This window comes from Amblyraja radiata, chromosome 33 (genome assembly GCF_010909765.2).
Source record: "Amblyraja radiata isolate CabotCenter1 chromosome 33, sAmbRad1.1.pri, whole genome shotgun sequence".
NCBI lineage: Eukaryota > Metazoa > Chordata > Chondrichthyes > Rajiformes > Rajidae > Amblyraja > Amblyraja radiata.
Window position 1 is genome coordinate 4,563,504 of NC_045988.1, and position 16,674 is coordinate 4,580,177.

General features: G+C 44.4%; 1 protein-coding gene across 1 annotated transcript in view; it reads right to left on the minus strand.

Annotated features, from left to right (window-relative positions):
- c33h11orf53 (chromosome 33 C11orf53 homolog) overlaps positions 1 to 16,674 on the minus strand; it is a 47,728-nt gene that overhangs the window by 13,864 nt on the left and 17,190 nt on the right. The window lies entirely within an intron of this gene.

Here is a 16,674-nt window from a genome sequence, read left to right on the forward strand (position 1 = left end):
TTTTTGTGTAACATCGATATAGTGTTCCAAATGAATAGTGTCAACTCCAGTGCTACTATGTTAAAAGTACTTTACAAATGCAAATTGTTGTTACATTGAATATCTATTACACAGATAAAGGCCATTCAGACCTTTGGGTCCAAGCCAGCTCCCATCACTCCCCCTTCTTCTATCCCTGTTGTCCCACAATTCAGTCTGTCTCATGTTGGGCGCCGTGGGCAAGAAGGGCTGAAGGGCCTGTTTCCACGCTGTATGTATGACTTTATGACTCTACATGTCTCAAATGACCATCAACTTTTGTCACTGTGGAATAATTAACCGACTAGCTCTTCTTTGGGATGTGGGGGGTGAAAACCGGAGCAGCCGGAAGAAGCCCACAGTGGGAGAACATGCAAACTCCACATGGACAACACACAAGGTCAGGATTGAACCTAATTCACTGGAACTGAGGCAGCAGCAGTAATTGTTGAGCCACTTGTTTATAGATTTATAGTTAGGCAGCACTAGAACAAGTACTTTGGCCAAATTCGTCCATGCCGACCAAGATACCTATCCACATTAAACCCATTTGCCGATATTTCACCCTCATCCCTTTACATCTTTCCCATCCACGTACATGTTGAAATTATTATTGAGCGTGATTATTCCCGCCTCCCCTGGCAGCTCCTTCCATATATCCACCACCCACCGTGTGAGAAACATACCTCTCAGATCGCTTTGAAATCATTCCCTCATTTTAAACCTATGCCCTCTGGTTTTAGATTTCAGTAGATGCTTTTTCCATCCTGCGAAAAAAGTTCTGACTCTCTACCCTATCTATGCCTCTCATGATTCCAGAGAAAACAATACAAGTCTGGGCGATATTCGACCAATAATCAATGACGATGGAAGCACGACTTTGTATAATTTCCTGCCTCTGGGAGTTAGGTTGAATTGACAACACCTTGAAAGTGACTGTACACTGGAGAAGTAACATTGACTACGTACAGGATGCTTCTGGCCCATCCTGAAGGCAAAACAGGTTTTCCATAATGCATTTCCCATCCTGTCCTGCAGTTCCACGGACAGGAACACCCTCACTGATGGGGCTGAAACTCAGAGTGAGCATGCACACATCCAAATTCACATCGTACTTGCAAAGATATGAAATGGCTCATGGAAATACCAAATAGGGCAGTGCAGTGGTGCAGCAGGTTGGCATGGTGGTGCAGCTGGTAGAGGTGCTTCCCCACTGCACCAGAGACCCTGAACTGTGTACTGGCTCCAGCACTGTTAGTGTGGAATTTGCAAGTTCTCCCTGTGGCAGCGTAGGCTCCGGTTTCCTCCCACAACACAAAGACCTGCGGGTTTGCAGGTTAATGGGCGACTGCAAATTGTCCCTAGTGTGTAGGGAGTGGATGAGAGAGTGGGATGGTGTAAAATGAGTGAGAATGGATGATGGATGGTTAGTGTGGACTCGGTGGGCTGATGGGCCTGTTTCCATGTTGTATTACTAATCTCAACTAAAAAACACATCATGCCCTTAACTTTTATTTAGAAGGCAGTGATTGCCCACTTACAAATGAATGAATGTTTGGCCTATCTAGTGGGCATGTTAAGGGCCAAGTACACAGGGTGGGACTGCAGGCACACAACACTAATGCCGATGGATTAGTCCTCTTCTCAAGAATGCCGGAGAATCAGATTCATTGTACAACCACCTGGTCAAGATTATTAAGATCAGTTTTTTAAGATCGTGTGATTCCCGGAGGTTGCAGGTGGTTGCCGGAGGTTGCAGGTAGTGGAAGCAGGTAGGGAGACTGACAAAAACCTCCGGGAACCGCCAGGAACTGCACGGAAACCTTGGGTGGGGCGCAAAGTCTCCAGAGGTTTACGTTCAGGTTTCCTAAGTGGGACAGGGGCATTAAGGCTTCTGATTACAGTACATGATCCTCATTGCAACCGGAGATGGGGGGGCTCCGCCAGAGCCCAGCCTGTGAATGCGGGAGCAGGACAACCATGTCATCTCTGGGTGCCCGCTCTACCACCCACCAAATGGAGCTCAGTCAGGGCCTGGCAGACATTGACGCCAACAGAGACAACAAACTGGCTGCTCAACACCCGGCCTGAGATCTAACTATTCCTTTGGTTTATTTATGTTTCATTCGCAAGAAGAAGAAGATTCGCAACCTCCTATCCACAATATCCCGTGCAATCACCTTTGCAAGATCAAACATTATATGGTCCTCACAACATTTCAGTACAAGGAGGAGATTGAGAACTTCGTAACATAGTGCCAAGATAACACTCCCTTTAAAGGTAGACAAAAATGCTGGAGAAACTCAGCGGGTGAGGCAGCATCTATGGAGCGAAGGAATAGGTGACGTTTCGGGTCGAGACCCTTCTTCAGCAAGACAAAGGATATTGTGATTGACTTCCGGAAGCGAAATAATGCACACACTCTGATATACATTGAGGGTGCCAAAGAAGAGATGGTTGAAAGCTTCAAGTTCTGAGGAATAAATACACAGTTCTGTCCTGGACTAGCCACATTGAAGCAATGGCCATAAAAGCACACCAACACCTTCGAAGGCTTAGGAAGTTTGAAATGTCCCCAAGAACTCTCACCGACTCCTACAGATGCGCTATAGAAAGCATTTTATTGAGATGCATCACAGCACGGGTTTGGGAACAGCCCCACCTCTGACGAAAGCTGATTGAGCTGAAACATTAACAGTTTCTCCTTCCACGGAAGGTGCCAGGGTTAAAGCGCACCTTCGGTTTTTATCTCAGATCGCCAGCATCTGCAGTTTTTTTTTATTTTCAGCTTTTAATGATCGTCTCCCAACTCGACAACAAAATGCTCCAGAGAGGTTTATTGATGAGAACACTGTAGATAACTACTAGATTTTAGTCCTTAACAACAAAGTTTGAATCCAGTATTGTTATTCCTTCCAAATGAGACAAGCAGCACATCCAATGTATCTAGGGGCGACAGTAATGCAAGGAGTATGGCAGCATATCTTGCCCCTACAACAGCAATATCTGCTTCCATTGATACAGCTCCTTTAACACCATCATCAGAATAGCACAGGGCACAGGAGCGCCATCAAACGAACACAGATGCTGAGTTTTGGAAGGCTCAGTACAATATTAGTACAATATTAAGGGGCTGTCCCACTAGGGCGACCTAATTGGCGAGTTTAGAAGAGTTTGAAAAAATGACATGTTGAAGACCGCTTTTGACCATGTTGAAGACCTCCTTCAACCTCGATCGACTATGTTGAAGACCAGCTTCGACTAGCTACGACTAACTTCGTGAAAATTGGACACCGAATAGTGGAGAGTGAAGACGACCTCCTTCGACCTCCCTCCGATCTCCCTTCAACTATGATGAAGACTATCTACGACTACCTTCGACTACCTTCAACTACCCACGATTGCCTACGACTAACATGCCGACCTACTACGACCTACTACGACTAAACCTACGAGTAAAAAAAGTATCGATTTTTTCCATGGCGACCTTTTTTTACTCGCGGGCATTTTTCAACATATTGAAAAAAACGCCGCGACCTAGCTGAGGCCTCGAGTACGCGGAGACCACTCTCGAGCATGAAGGAGAGTTACGAAGACCTCCTACGACCTCGTGTCGACCATGCTGCAAGGACGAGTCGAGGGCAAACTCGCCAGAACTCGTGGATTAGGTCGCCCAAGTGGGACAGCCCCTTGGTTTTAAAGACCTTAAATTGCAAAAGTGGGATAATGTGGAACTAGTGTGAATGGATGATTGATGGTCGGCATGGACCCGTTGGGCTAAAGTGTGTAGGAAAGAACTACGGATGCTGGTTTAAATCGAAGGTAGACACAAAATGCTGGAGCTCCATTCCTTCTCTCCAGAGATGCTGCCTGTCCCGCTGAGTTACTCCAGCATTTTGTGTCTACTTTCATCGGGCTAAAGGGTCTATTTCCATGCTGTTTCTTACAATTATCCTTGGGAGCTTTGCAAGGTCCCAGTGTGGCCAGCCTGGGGGTGGGATACCCCAGTCGTATGCACCATAGAATGGGGGAGATTAAATGAGAGCATGTTGGAGTGGTTGAGACTCATAGTAACAAAGATGGGAAGAGAATTTCAGCGACAGGTGAGCTGAAGTAGGTATGGTATGGTACTTTAATTGTCACATGTACCGAGCTACAGTGAAATTAATTTGTGTACACAGTTCAGTACAAGTATCACTAGATATAAGCACTTGGTTACATATACATATACGGATACATATACAGAAGGCTGTGGAGGCCAAGTCAGTGAATATATTTAAGGCAGAGATAGATAGATTCTTGTGTTGAAGAAGGAACTGCAGATGCTGGAAAATCGAAGGTAGACAAAAGTGCTGGAGAAATTCAGCGGGTGCAGCAGCATCTATGGAGCGAAGGAAATAGGCAACGTTTCGGGCCGAAACCCTTCTTCACCGCTTGCGCAGTCTGCACCCTAGCGGTCTGCACCCTAGCGGCATAAACATTGAATTCTCCAATTTCCGGTAGCCCTTGCTGTCTCCTCCCCTTCTCAGCTCTTCCTCAGCCCTCGGGCTCCTCCTCTTCCTTTTTCCTTTCTTCTCCCCGTCCCCCGTCCCCCCCCCCCCCCCCCCCCACATCGGCCTGAAGAAGGGATTCGGCCCGAAACGTTGCCTATTTCCTTCGCTCCATAGATGCTGCTGCTCCCGCTGAGTTTCTCCAGCACTTTTGTCTACCACAGATAGATTCTTGATTAGTTCGGGTGTCAGAGGTTATGGGGAGAAGGCAGGAGAATGGGGTTAGGGGGGAGAGATAGATCAGCTATGATTGAATGGTGGAGTAGACTTGATGGGCTGAATGGCCTAATTCTACTCCTATCCCTTATGACCTTCTATCTAAGTAGGGGAGGAATCACCCAACATGAGGAAGGTGGACCTGGGCAGCCAGCGTAAATCTCCGTGAGTTAGTGGGCATTCAGGTGAGCCAGACTGATAAGGAGGGTTGCAGAGCTGGGGCTGATGCACCAGAGTGAGGATTTCTGCTGCCCCTGACCTGGATGAGCTTTGAATTTGCTCTGGTCACATTGCAAGTGTTCCAGTCTGGTAGAGAAAAACACATCCTGAAGTGTGCAGTCTATTTAGAAGAAAATTAGTGCTCGCAAGTGCTGCTGGAAATAGAAAAGAAAAGCAGATTGCAAAGTGCTACTTAGCCGAAAAATACAGCAGGTTGCAAAGTTGGCCTCCAAAGGGAGTACAGACTGATGATACCATCCCTTCATTCAACTTAAAGTATCTAAGCTTTTAATCTTGTAACAAAACAAATAAAGATTTGCATTTCGATAGCACCTCTTATGTTCCTGTGAGTATGCCCCAAAGCCCTTTACAGCAAATGAAGCAACTTCTGCAATGTAGTCACTAAGGTAACGCAAGCAGTGTCAAAGTTAGATCCTCTCAATGTGGACATCTTCACAGTTGATGCCACAACCCAGAGGGCGTTGTTTCTCGCAAAGGGTGGTGGGTATAAGGAACGAGGTGTCAGAGGAAGTGGGTACAATAAAGGTACAAACGACATGGTGGCGTGGGGGTAGAGTCGCTGCCTCACAGCGCCAGTGACCCGGTTTCGAACCTGACCACGGGTGCTCGTCTGTACGGAGTTTGTACGCTCTCCCCGTGACCTGCGTGGGTTTTCTCCGAGATCTTCAGTTTCCTCCCACAATCCAAAGACGTACAGGTTTGTAGGTTAATTGGCTTTGTATAAATGTCAAATTGTCTCTATTGTGTGTAGTGTGGTATTAACATGCGGGGATCGCTGGTCAGTGCGAGCTCGATGGGCCGAAGGGCCTGTTTCCGTGATGTATATCTAAAACTAAAATTAAAATAATTTGGATTGGAAAGATTTTGAGGGATTTGGGCCAAACATAACTAAATGGGACCAGCATAAATGTAGCTGGAGACAAAAAGCTGGAGTAACTCAGCGGGACAGGCAACATCTCTGGAGAGAAGGAATGGGTGACGTTTCGAGTCGAGACTTTAGAAGGGTCTCGACCCGAAACCTCACCCATTCCTTCTTTCCAGAGATGCTGCTTGTCCCTCTGAGTTACTCCAGCTTAGAAGGGTCTCGACCCGAAACGTCACCCATTCCTTTTTTGCAGAGATGCTGCTTGTCCCGCTGAGTTACTCCTGCTTTTTGTCTCTATCCGGTTTAAACAAGCATCTGCAGTTCCTTCCTACAGCATAAATGTGGCATCTTGGTCAGTGTGGATAAATTGGGCCAAAGGGTCTGTTCCCTGTTGTAAGACTCTATGTCTAAATTGTTGGCATAAACGCATGAAATGCATTTGCAAGAGATTTGCTTCATGTTGATTACTGCAGAAAGTGCATTCTTACGGGCCACAAATTATAGTAATATCCAAGAGGCTTTTGGATAGGCCTATGGATTTGCAGGGAATGCAGGGATTTGGATTGTGCATGCAGATAATAGATGGTCTTGGCATCATGCTCGATGCAGATATTGTGGCTGAAGGGCCTGTTCCTGTGCAAACTGTCCTATGTTCTATGTACGTGCCAAAGTACGGTACATGGTTGCATGCATTAGTTTAACAAACAGGAACCTCGCCAAGAATCTTCAGGCTAATCTTGGTTTAAACAAAATGATTTAACTGCGGCGTTGAGGCCAAGTTTTATTCTTCTCACTGTTTGTGCTCTGTAAAAAAACATTGCAACCCAATCATAAAATCATTTTAAAAAGCATATTTTAGACCAAGTGGCCATTGTTTATGTGGAACTTCATCCAATTCCCATACAAGACTCTACACCCCTCATGAAGATGCTGTATAGTAATTGCACTTTGACAACATTTTTGATCGCCTGCCCTGGTACATTCTTATGTGTGAAGCTTTGTCTGATAACCCAGCGAAAAGTTTCTTGGGGCACTTTAGTTTAGTTTAGTTTAGTTTAGTTTAGTTTAATTTAGTTTAGTTTAGTTTAGTTTAGAGATACAACGTGGAAACAGGCCCTTCAACCCACAGCGTCCGCACTGACCAACGATCCCTGCACATTAACACTGCCCTACACACACTAGGGACAATTTTACCATTATACCAAGCCACTTAACCTACAAACCTGTACGTCTTTGGAGTGTGGGAAGAAACTGAATATCTTGGGCAAAACCCACGCAGATCACGGGGAGAACGTACAAACTGTGTATGTATGTGGCTCCAGACAGCACTCGTAGTCAGGATTGAACGTGGATCTCTGGCGCTGTAAGGCAGTAAGTATACCGCTGCGCCACCGTGCCGACCTTGACTTTGATAAAGGTGCTATATAAATGCAAAGTGTTTCTCTTCGTGTTCCTGCTTACAAATACTTCCAATTTCTACATTTTTCTGCTGGGTAGCGACAGGGTTGCATTAGTGAATTACATGTGAGCCTCGCTCATACGCAAAATATATATATACTAGACCAAGTGCAGACCCGTTGGGTCTGCTCCCCCAACGCAGCCGTTCCCTACCCGTAGCCCCCACGGGAGACGTGGTCCTCCAACTGAAGATTCGAGCACTCAGCAGTGCGGCTGTTTTTAAATGGCGTCTTTGTGAGGCGAGAGGCGGGCGCCAGCAGCCGTTATGGTCGCTGGCCAGCAGGAGGCGACAAAATGAGTGAGTGGGGGGGGGAAGGATTTTATAAAAAATGTGTACATAAACACGACAAAATTTAATGAGGAGTGGATACTTTGAATGAAAAGTGAAATCTCTACCGAAATTGAAAAAATCTGGGGGTTTGTGGGGTCTGGTGTTGGCGTAGCAACGAATCAAAGGCTGGCACCCACAGGCTGGCAACCACAAGACAGGCAGAAACACACACACACACAAACAATTTTAATATTATAAGATAGATAGATAGATAGATAGATAGATAGATAGATAGATAGATAGATAGATAGATAGATAGATAGATAGAGATAGATAGAGATAGATAGACATACATACATAGATACATAGATAGATAGATAGATAGATAGATAGATAGATAGATAGATAGATAGATAGATAGATAGATAGATAGATAGATAGATAGATAGATAGATAGATAGATAGATAGATGATATAGATGTATAAGGTAGCATGGACATAAAATGCAAGAGTAACTCAGTGGGTCAGGCAGATCTCTGGAGAAAAAGAAGGGCTGACATTTCGGATCGGAACCCTTCTTCAGACTACGTAAGGTAGGAATTAGAAAATGGAAATGAAGCAATATACGATATGATATCGATATAACTTTATTTATCCCAGGAGGGAAATTAATCTGCCAACAGTGATATAAACACAAAATACATGAAACATGAAATTAAAGTGACAAGTGGAAAGGATTGGGGATGTGCAAAGGTTAGGGTGGGGATGAGGAGGGGGGGGGGAGTCAGTCTCGGTCTACCCCACAACATAAGAGGGTGAGGAGTCGTACAGTTTGATAGCCACGGGGAAGAAGGATCTCCTGTGGCGTTCTGTGCTGCATCTTGGTGGAACCTGTCCGTTGCTGAAAGTGCTCCTCAGGTTGACCAGTGTGTCACGGAGGCGGTGAGCTGTATTGTCCAGGATGCTCCGCAGTTTGAGGAGCATCCTCCCCTCCAAGACCAACCTCCCGTGAATCCAACTCCACCCCCAGGACGGAGCCAGCCTTCCTGATGAGTTTGTTAATGGGAAAATATTAAGGACAATGGAAAAGTATGGAATGAAAAAGCTTAAGATTAAAAACATTGATTATTTGGTTTGAAGACTTGGCTAAGATCCAAATAGAAAATGAATGGCAGAGGAAGATAGGAACAGCCAGGCAACCAAACAGCATATTCTACAAAAATAAACAGACATTAACTATTGACAAAATAGCGTAATTTTATCTGATCAGTCTGATGGGAGCAAGAAATATTTTGAGCAGTATTTAGGTTTAGATTCGTTAGTGTCACATGTACTGAGGTACAGGGAAATACTTTATTTTGCATGCTATCAATCAGATCAGATAATACTATACATAAATACAATCAAGTCAAACTCAAGTGCAATAGGTAGAGTGAAAGGGGAAGCGACAGAGAGAGAATATAATTGGAACACATGGAAATGTAAGATTGTTAAGGGCTTGGACGCACTAGAGGCAGGAAACATGTTCCCGATGTTGGGGGAGTCCAGAACCAGGGGCCACACAGTTTAAGAATAAGGAGTAAGCCATTTAGAACGGAGACGAGGAAACACTTTTTCTCACAGAGAGTGGTGAGTCTGTGGAATTCTCTGCCTCAGAGGGCGGTGGAGGCAGGTTCTCTGGATGCTTTCAAGAGAGAGCTAGATAGGGCTCTTAAAAATAGCGGAGTCAGGGGTTATGGGGAGAAGGCAGGAATGGGGTACTGATTGGGGATGATCAGCCATGATCATATTGAATGGCGGGGTTGGCTTGAAGGGCCGATCAGCCTACTCGAAGGGCCAAATGGCCTACTCCTGCACCTATTGTCTATTGTCTATTGAAATGGTGCTGGATTTACAGGTAGAAAAGAGATTCAAAAAAGTGGAGTGATTGTATCAGACGTTGAATCTTACTCTGGGAGCAGCACGCAAGGAAGCGACACACTCTAGTGCCATCTTGTTGATACTGCTCACCGTACTGGTGAGAACAATGGCTACTAGTAGCAGGAAGTTTCGAGAAGGTTGCGAGCAATGGGTCTGAGCTGCACCCATCTCCCTCATCAGCATCGAACAGGTTAGATGGCAGCCAGCACCTATTCCTTGGAATCCATGCTGCCTGCCACCTCACCTGGTGGATACTGATGAGAGAGATGTGGGTGCTGCTCAGACCCGTTGCTCTCAACCTCGTGGGAAAGACGAGGATGGCGGCTGGTGCCGGCCAGAATACAATGAGAACTCAATATGAAACATGGCCCGTGGACATAGAACATGAACATGAGCTCAATATTGAGCATGGCCCGCCTGCATCTTCCCCAGCCAGCATCAGGAGGGCACGAGGTAGCGTTCCGGGTCAGAACCCTTGTTCAGACGGGTAACGTTCCACCACGAAACGTCACCTATTCCATTTCTCCCGAGATGCTGCCTGACCCACTAATAAAAACCTACAAGAAGAGGGAGTTAGATGTGGCCCTTGTGGCTAAAGGGATCAGGGGGTATGGAGAGAAGGCAGGTACTGGAAACTGAGTTGGATGATCAGCCTATGTTTCAATCTATAAGACCCACCATCTTTGCTATAAACCAGCATCTGCAGTTGCTCCCTACACCTGAAGGGCAATGTTTAGTGTGTTACAGGAACTTTGTGTGGACAATCTGCTGTTATCAATATGGTATCACATCAAGTCATTGAAGTCTCCACCCATACACCATACCCTCCAATATTTGACCAAGTTTCTGATCACCTGTCCTCATATGTGTGAAGTTTTCTTTGGTAAGCCCGTGTGAAGTTTCTTGGGGTGTTTTACTTTGGTGAATACATAAGGATGAATAGAATAAATTGGTCAGTTCACAGCTATATAGAGATATTTTAGACAGGTGGTAAAGAAGGTGTATGGTATGCTTCTCTTCATTGCTAGGGGCATTGAATGTAAGAGTCTGGAAGTCATGAAGCAGCTCTATATATAACATTACGAGAGGCATAGATATGGAACAGAGTCAGAACCTTTTTCCAAGGTGGAAATGTCCAACTTTAGAGCTATGAGGCGGAAAGTTTAATGGAGATGAGCAGGGCAAGTTTTTTTACACAGGGTGCCTGGAACGCATTGCCAAGAGTGGTGGTGGAGGCAGATATGTTAGTGGTATTTTAAGAGGCTTTTAGATAAACACATGGAAATGCAGGGAATAGAGAGATATGGATCATACACAGGCAGATGAGATCAGTTTAACTTGGCATCCTGTTGGGCACAAACATTGTGGGCCCATCCCAGTGCTGTACTGTACTGTTCTATGTTCTCTGTTCTAATATGCCCTGATGATTTTTTTGATTATCCAAACATTTCACAGATGTTTAGAACTGGAGACCAACGGCAACTTGGAAAATCTCTTGCATTTCCTCCTTCACTGCCCTGACACAAACAACAAGGTTCTTGTGTGACATTCTTAATAAAGAGAGCCCCCGGGAGAATTAGCAGGAGTGTAGCGAGGGCGTTACAAAATTAATTTACAAATTAAGAAAACAAGACAACATGGTGACTAGGTTTACCTGGAAAAAGGCAGCTCTCAGTATCGTGGTGATATGCAAAACACAAGATAAACACAGCGAGTCTCTGAATTTACCATATGAAGTATGAAGCTGCTGATCTTTATGACGAAGATAATTATTTGAGAATTGTTTGTATTTTTTAGTTTAGTTTAATTTGGATAAAGAGCGTGGAAACAGGCCCTTCGGCCCACCGAGTCTGTGCCGACCAGCAATCCCTGTACACTAATTGTCCTACACACACTTGGGATACTTTACAATTTTTACTGAAGCCAATTAACCTACAAACCTGCACGTCTTTGGAGTGTGGGAGGAAACCGACGCACCCGGAGAAAACCCGCGCGACGTACAAACTCCGTACAGGCAGCACCCGTGGTCAGGATCAAACCCGGGTCTCCGGCGCTGTGAGGCAGCAACTCTACCGCTGCGCCACCGTGCCGCCTGTATAATCTTTAATCAAATAAAATTATTATATGGCATCTGTTTCTATACACAAATAAAATTATTACAAAGCATCTTTAACACAACAAAATCATTACTTTCGGAATCTTTGGCAAACCAGGCAAAATTTAACACTAATCTGGATAAAATGAGGTGCAAATGGATGAATGGCCACAGCAGGAGTTGGAACCACTAATGGTGAAACAATGATAATCATTTTAATCATTTGTATACCTGGTATAAGTGTAAAATTGTCCCTAGTGGGTATAGGCTTGTGTCAATGTGTGGGGATCGCTGGTCGGTGCGGACTCGGTGGGCCGAAGGGCCAGTTTCTGCTCAGTATCTCTAAACTAAACTAAATTAGTTTGCAAATCATCGTAGAATGTAGTACAGCGTAGGAACAAGCCTTTGGCACAAACAAAATGCCAAGTTAATGCCCTTGTGGCTAAAGGCATCAGGGGGTACGGAGAGAAGGCAGGTACAGGATACTGAGTTGGATGATCAGCCATGATCATATTGAATGGCGGTGCAGGCTCGAAGGGCCGAATGGCCTACTCCTGCACCTATTTTCTATGTTTCTATGTTTAAACTAATTTGCTCTGCCTGCACATAATCTATATACCTCCATTCCCTGCATATGGATATGCCTGTGTAAAAGCCTCTTACACACCACTGTCTTATATACCTCCACCTCCACTCCTGGCAGCTTGTTCTTGCGACCCATAACTCAAGGTATAAAAGACTTTCCCCCTCAAATCTCCTTTAAATTCCCCCATCTCCACCTAAAGCTATGTCCTCTAGACTTTGACATTTCCACCCTGGCAAAAAGGTTCGGAGTGTCTACCCTGTCTATGCCTCTCATAATTCTTTATACCTCTATCAGGTCTCCCCTGAGTCTGCCATGTCCCGAACAATCCAAATTTGTCCAAAGACTTCTTCTAGCTAATGCACTCTAATTGATGTATTCTGGTAAAACTCTGTGTGATCAGATGTGAGGAGCCGTTGCAAATATTGTCAGGACTGACATCCTCAGCTTATACCCTTTCTCCTTGTCCAGACCCCATTGTTTGATGATAAGTTGTTTCCTCTCTAGTATTTTAATCAGTGGAAGATACCTGTACATGAATTATTTTAACATGGACTGATTGTCATAAAGTCATATACGATGTAAACAGGCTCTTCGGCCCAACTTGTCCATCCCGCCAAAGATGCCCATCTAAGAAGGGTCTCGACACATAACCTCACCTCTTCCTTGTCTCCAGTGATGCTGCCTGACCCGCTGAGTTACTCCAGCATTTTGTGTCTATCTTCCATCCGAGCTGGTCCGATTTGCCCGCTTTTGGCCCACATGCCTCCAATCATTTTCCACATCCATACACCTGCCCAAAGTGTCGTTTCAATGCTGTTATAATACCTGCCTCAACTACCTCCTTTAGCAGCTCGTCCTGTCTACCCACCACTCACAATTGTTGTATACAAGAATCACATGGTCTTGACAGAGACAGATGGTAAAAACTATGGCAAGCAAGTCCAAGAAAATTGGAGACCAAACTTAACGCACACGTGTACATGCACACGCATATCCTTGGACATGCCATGTGGACGCAACCACCACACCTTCCCCACATATACCCTCCTCGGCCTCTCTACATTACCATTCCAACTCATGGTATCTCAATCAATACACCAAATATGGCAATCGATTTACACAAACTGTCATTAACAGCAATGTCACCATTTTTGTTGCAATGTTGTTTCAACGAGATGAATGTTGGTCACTACTCAACATTTATCCAGTTGACCACCGTTGCCATGCTCCTGTTTGCATTCACCTAAGGCGGCAAAGCAGGTTTGACCTCATTAAGAATCTATCGAGCAAGTAGGAAGCCCAGGTTAGTTTTGTTTAGAGAGACAGCATGAAAACAGGACCTGTGACCCTCTGAGTCCACGCCAGCCATCGATCACCCATTCACACTAGTTCGATATTATCCCACTTTTTCATTCACTCCCTACACACTCAAAGCTAATTAACCAACAAACCTGCACACTCTCAGACTGTGGGATGAAACCGGGGCACCCAACATAAACCCATGTTATTCTACGTTAGCCAACTTTTTCAAACACTGCCAACATATTAGGGGCAACTTGGAGAGGCCAATCGACTTAACACACTCACGCATTTGCTGCGGTTTCTTCCCACAGCCCAAAAATGTGTGGATTTTCAGATATAGATTCAGATTCAAACTTTATTGTCATTGTGCAGTGTACAGTACAGAGACAACGAAATGCATGGAGGTTTGTGACAGTTGTCTGTGTGCAAACCGGTTCAATCCATCGATCAAAGACTTTGTTGTCATTCAAAAATACACCAACAAATGCAAGTCTGAACGAAATATCGTTGCATCTTATTATGTACATTGATTGTCCCCACAACAAGTCATCTGGCATAGCAACATACTCTACAACAGTGGCCACTCTTCAGAAGTAATGTATTGGTTGTAAAGTATTTTGGGATGGCCTGAATGCAGCTATAGAAATCTAAAACTTACTTTCTTTCAAAGTGATTCAGCTTTCCACCCCTTTCGAAGTTTAGAGGCACCCACCATCTAGGTGTTTAGTTTAGTTTAAGAAGGAACTGCAGATGCTGGAAAATCGAAGGTAGGCCAAAATGCTGGAGAAACTCAGCGGGTGAGGCAGCATCTATGGAGCGAAGGAAATAGGCAACGTTTCGGCCCGAAACATTGCCTATTTCCTTCGCTCCATAGATGCTGCCTCACCCGTTGAGTTTCTCCAGCATTTTTGTCTACCCATAGTTTAGTTTAGTTTAGTTTAGTTTAGTTTAGTTTAGTTTAGTTTAGTTTAGTTTAGTTTAGTTTAGTTTAGTTTAGTTTAGTTGGTTTATTGCCACGTTACAATGAAAAGCTTTTGTTGCGTGCTAACCAGTCAGTAGAAAGACAATACATGATTACAATACAACCTTCCACAGGTACAGATCGATGATAGAGGGACTAACGTCAATAACTCGTTTAATGGTTGAGATGCACTCCGTGGCATCCTAAAGCCATGATTGGAATGGAAGTTTTTCTCCGCTGTTTCTTCAGCTAACTGACTGTCATAGAGTCATAGAGTGGAAACAGGCCCTTCAGCCCAACTTGCCCACACTAGGCAACATGTCCTGTCTACACTAGTCCCTGTGTTTGCCCCGTATCCCTCTAAACCTGTCCTATCCATGTACCTGTCTAAATATTTCAATAACTTGATGAAAATGACTTGTTTCTATATTGCATGAATGGCAAAACTGCTGTGTGAATTTGGGGAAGTGCCTTATGCCATAGAGTAAGACAGCACGGAAACAGGCCCTTCGGCCCAACTTGCCCATGCTCACCAAGATGCCACATTTACACTAGCCCCACCCGCTTACGTTTGGCACATATTGTATCACTCTAAACCTTTCATAGAAACATAGAAACATAGAAAATAGGTGCAGGAGTAGGCCATTCGGCCCTTCGAGCCTGCACCACCATTCAATATCATCATGGCTGATCATGCAACTCAGTATCCCATCCCTGCCTTCTCTCCATACCCCCTGATCCCTTTAGCCACAAGGGCCACATCTAACTCCCTCTTATATATAGCCAATGAACTGGCCTCAACTACCTTCTGTGGCAGAGAATTCCACAGATTCACCGCTCTCTGTGTGAAAAATGATTTTCTCATCTCGGTCCTAAAAGACTTCCCTCTTATCCTTAAACTGTGACCCCTAGTTCTGGACTTCCCCAACATCGGGAATAATCTTCCTGCATCTAGCCTGTCCAACCCCTTAAGAATTTCCTATCGTGTACCTGTACAAATGCCTTTTAAACGTTACGATAGTACCTGCCTCCTATGGCAGCTCATTCCATACACCCACCAACCTGGGTTGAAGGAATACAGTATCACCATCCTGCTGTACCTCAAGGAATGGTAGTTGGAACAGTTGGAGGCCATCCATCTGTGCCATGAACAACCTGTATTTCCACATGCTCTTGACAATAAAACATTGGCAAGAGACCCCGAGATATAAATTCCTTGGGGCAACATTTTGACCTTCTTATTCTGAGTAATCATCGTGAAGTTTGCATATCAAACCCTGTATCTTGATCCAGTAAACTAGCCTTTGGGAGGGGACAAACAAATTTCACGGAGAAATTTGAATGTCATTTGCGAGAAGCTCGGTTTCCTGGTACAGGGACTGCATGCATCACAGGCTCGCTGTGATAAATATGAAAATTAATTCATCAAAAGCTTGAACTCAGAAGATGGAGCTAGATAAAAACTTCCAACTGCTTAAATGCTCTGACGGTGAGGCGTTTTTTTTAAAGAGACTTTCGCCTCAAGTTACAGTCCCTCAACTCTTTGGTTATGACCTTCCCGATCATCTCTAATATACAATTGCGCAGGTCAAATAAAATAATTATTCACCCTTTCCAATCCAATTATATTATTCATTTATCAATTAAAAATTTCAGTTTATCTATGATATGATAGGTGTCGGGGGTTATGGGGAGAAGGCAGGAGAGGAACGAGGAATAGATCAGCCATGAGTGAATGGCAGAGTAGACCTGATGGGCCGAATGGCCTAATTCTGCTCCTATTACTTATGATCTTATGACTTAAAACATATTTTAGTTCACATTTAATACAAATTATAATTTAATGTGTATTTTGTAAATTAGTTGAAAGTCGTTCTTTTACTTCTTATTTTTGGATTTATAACTATGTAATCTTAATTGATTTTTCATTTGATGCAAAATAGGTGAGGAGGAGTGAGGGTTCTTTGTTTAAGGTTGAAAAAAGTCAAGATGTGAAACTGACTGTGTGAAGTAGTGGAAACTATCAATCGTACCTTTAGAAAGGGTATCGGACGGATTATTTGGGAGATAAAGGATCTGAGGGTGGGGTATTGGAGCTGATATTACTAGCTTCATAAGGAATCAGCATGGACTCGATGGGCTGAACGATCTCTGTTCTCTCCAGACCAATTCTACAACTCTCTGAATTAGTT